General features: G+C 41.4%; 1 pseudogene; it reads left to right on the top strand.

The window, feature by feature from the left end:
* Nucleotides 1-657: 657 nt before the first annotated feature.
* Nucleotides 658-3,988, top strand: part of LOC102496814 (DNA-directed primase/polymerase protein-like) — a 5,900-nt pseudogene continuing 2,569 nt past the window's right edge.

Here is a 3,988-nt window from a genome sequence, read left to right as displayed (position 1 = left end):
GGGCACGCACGCCCACGCACCCTGAGTGAGTTTTAAGCCGCCGGGTCCAGGACGCGAACCGCAGTTGACTGTGGGAGTCCAGCAACATAGCCATTACACTAACTGCTGGTTCCCTGTACTGAAATTTTTTTAGAAAGGATGCACTTGGAACCAAAATGTTCATATCAGATCTTGATTTAAATGGGTTATTCTGAATTCTTAGAAAGGGTGAGATCAACTGTAATAGGATGCTGATATAGAGAGTCAATCCTGGGCCAGCTAGTGATATGGAGGTTAAGGCAGCTAGACTCAACCACACAGTTTAAGTCCTGGACCAGCCATCCCATTCTCCTCTCAGGATTTTCGGCACACATGAACACACTCCCTGTGTGGCTTTCAAGTGGCTGGTCCAGGACACAGGCTGGCTCTGGCCAAAAAACAACATAAAAAATTATTTTTAGTCTTTTGTTGTTTTTAGAGTGATTTTTGCTATAGGGCATGTGTGCTCACTGGAGAGAGAGACAGATAGCAAGAAATCACCCTCCAGGGAGGATGGCCACAGCACAATCCCTTCTCCTTTATTCTCCTCTTGGGATTTTGGGCATGCATGTACATGTGCCTGGTGTGAGCTTCAAGCTGCTGGGTCCAGGACTCAAACCATGGTCAATTACATGAGAGTCCAGCAACATAACAATTATACCATCTGCTGGTCTCCCCAAAAATTATTTTTTAAAATACTAGTCCTTGGGTCCCAAACCCATACTGACATACTTGCACTGACACCACTTTGTTTTTGATCTTTCATGTGGGACATAAAAATATTAGTACAACTGGATAGAGTATGACTTATGGTGAAAATATTGAGAGACGGCCTTTAAGCTCTTTTGAGTGTTCATTTAAGGACATTCAGCTAAACCCTGCTGAATCAGTGATTTGTATATTCCAATGAATGCTCTAAATTATGACTTTCAGCTATAAAAAAAAAAAAAAGATGTGCTTGCTTCCCCCAATATCCAGGCTCAGAAATGGTCCATTTGATCTAAACCTTCTAGTTTATAATGCCTGGCTATGGTTCTATGGCCAGCAGACACAGCCACAGAACAGAGGGTTTGAAATTCTTTCATGTGATTAAAATAAAATTAACGAAATGCTTTCTTCTCCTTCAAATACAACTCAATCAATTTCTGGGAAATATTCCTAGCTTCCCAGTTTTAATTCTGTGCCCTTCTGTATTTTAGTATATGCTGATCTCTGTTACTCAATATAGTAATTTCCTGTCTCCCACAAAACTGCAAGCTCTTTGAAGGTAAGAGAATTGTCTTACTCATCTTTGTTCGTTTTCTAATATGCATATATACTACATGTTCAGTAAATTTTCACTAATTGAATAAAAATAAGAGGTCTCTATTCTCAAGTTGATTGCTGTCTTGTAGTAGAGTCAAACATAAAAACAAATGTAATCATGTGTAGTTGCAGAAAAATATGTGGACACAAAGAAGAACATGGGGCCAGCCCTATAGCACAATGGTTAAGTGCTACACAGAGGAAGCTGGATCCCACATGGCTGACCAGGGTTCTAGTTCTAGCCTCAGAAGTTTAGAAAACATGTAAGGTGTGCACAACTGCACATAATCCTGACAGAATGGAGAGCTGGAGAAAAAAAATTATGGTGTGACTCAACCTTGTGGGGTGTTTTCTCTCTCATGCACATGTGCCTTCTGACACAAAATAAAAATTTAAAAAAATTAAAACAAGGGTCGGGCCCACCAGATGACATAATGGCTATGTCGCTGGACTCCCATGTAAGTCGACCGTGGTTGGAGTCCTGGACCCAGTGGCTTTAACTCAAGCTGAGCGTAAGTGCGTTCTTGCCCAAGATCCCGAGAGGAGAATGGAGGAGAAGGGATTGTGGTGTGGCCATTCCCTTGGGGGAGTGATTTCTCGCTTTCTGTCTCTCTGTCTTTCTGGTGAGCACCCGCACCCTATAGCAAAAATCTCTCCAAACAAAACAAAAACAAAAACAAAAAGAAACAAAAACAAGGGCCAGCCAGTGAAGTGGTGGTTAAGGCAACTGGATCACATGTGGCCAACTACACAGTTCAAGTGCCAGACCCAAAGGTTTGAGAAACATGTCAGGCACATGTGTGTTTGTGCATGCCCAAATTCCTAGAGGAGAATAGAGAACAAGAGATTGCATCATGGCCATCCTCCCCTGGAGTGCTATATCACTTTCCCTCTGTCTCTCTATCTCTCTCTCTCTGTGGCGAGTGCATGTGCCGTATAGCAAATAATAAAAAAAAGAAGAGAGAGAGCTGGCCATCCGGCCTCTGAGCAGGAACCTTAGTAGTGTGAGCAACAGAAGAGAATTAAAAACGGGTGATGTTGGGGACAAGCGGGTGGCATGGTGATTAAGGTGCTGGACACTCTAGGAACCAGCAGTTGGTGTAATGGCTATATTGCTGGACACTCATGTAGTCAACCGCGGTTTGAGTCCCAGACCCAATGGCTTAAACTCACACCAGGCACGTGTACATGCATGCCCAAGATCCCAAGAGGAGAATGGAGGAGAAGGGATTGCGGCATGGCCATTCGTTGCTTTTCTGTCTCTCTGTCTCTGTCTGTCTTTCTGCCAAGTGCACGCGCCCTATAGCAAAAACCTCTCAAAAAAAAAAAAGAAAGATAAAAGAAAAGAAAAAGGTGCTGGACACTCCCACATGGCAGACCATGGTTCAAGTCCTGGGCCTGGTGGCTTGCTTTTTCACTTTCCCTCTCTTTCTCTCTCTGTGCCTTTCTCTGGTCAAATTAAAATAAATAAATGTTTAGATAAAATTAAATAAATAATTATTTTTTAAAAATAGGTGATATTGGGGCCAGCAGGTGGCATGGTGGTTAAGGCACCAGACTCCCACATGGTGGACTGAAGTTCAAATCCTGGATCTAGCGCCTTACTTTCTCACTTTCTCTCTCTGGTCAAATTAAAAAATAGTAATAATAGGGGACCAGCAAGTGGCATGGTGGCTAAGGTGCTGGACACTCCCACTTGCCTGACCACAGTTCGAATCACAGACCTGGTGGCTTGCTTTCTCACTTTCCCTCTCTCTCTCTGTTTGTCTCTCTGGTCAAATTAAAAAAAATAAAATTAATGAATGAATAAAATTAAATAAAAATAATTCTTTTTTTGGCTTATCTTTATTTTAATTTATTTTTTATTGGTAGTATTTTTTTATTATTTTTTAAATTTTATTTCAAATTCTTTCAATCACTTTATTTAGCTTGCAAAGTGAATATTCCAACATGTGTGCATTTCTGCCCAGTTCAGTTGTTAATACTATAATGTTATCCTCAACAGATATTACTCCATTTCTTTGTCCCATTAATGCTATGCCTATTTTTCTCCTTAATGTGCTTCCTTAGACGCTACTCCTTCACCCACTCTCTTCCCACCATGTCTGCTATTCACAACCATTTACTGTGTTTCTATATCCTTTAGTCATTCAGTTTTGGTCATAGAGTGTGTACATTCAGTATATATTAAGTAGAGACATACAATTCTTTAAAAATTAGTAATAATAAAATTAATAAAGTAATTCTTCAAAAAAAGAGGTGATGTTGAGAATGACGAGATTTTTGTTAGATGTGTGCTCAGTGCCACACTGTGCTAAAGGGAGGCAAACGCAAGGTTGGCCCAAATTTCCATGGTCTATTCGGGCAGAAGACAGGTCAGGCCCCTGGATTCTCTTACACAGATGCCAACAAAAACAAAGGCATCATCTGGGGAAAGGATACACTGATGGAGTATTAGAAGAATCCCAAGCACATCCCTGAAACAAAAATGCTCTTGGCATTTAAAAGATGTCAGAAAAAATAGAGTTGATAGCTTATCTCAAAAAAGCTACTAATGGGAACCAGCAGTTAGAGTAATGGCTATGTCGCTGAACTCCCACGTAGTCGACCACGGTTCGCGTCCCGGACCCGGTGACTTAAAACTCACGCCAGGCACGTGTGTGTG

The sequence above is a fragment of the Tupaia chinensis genome, unplaced genomic scaffold (genome assembly GCF_000334495.1).
Source record: "Tupaia chinensis unplaced genomic scaffold, TupChi_1.0 Scaffold000243_1, whole genome shotgun sequence".
NCBI lineage: Eukaryota > Metazoa > Chordata > Mammalia > Scandentia > Tupaiidae > Tupaia > Tupaia belangeri.
The sequence above is the reverse complement of the archived record's forward strand: the minus strand, read 5'-3'. Positions and strand labels throughout refer to the sequence as shown.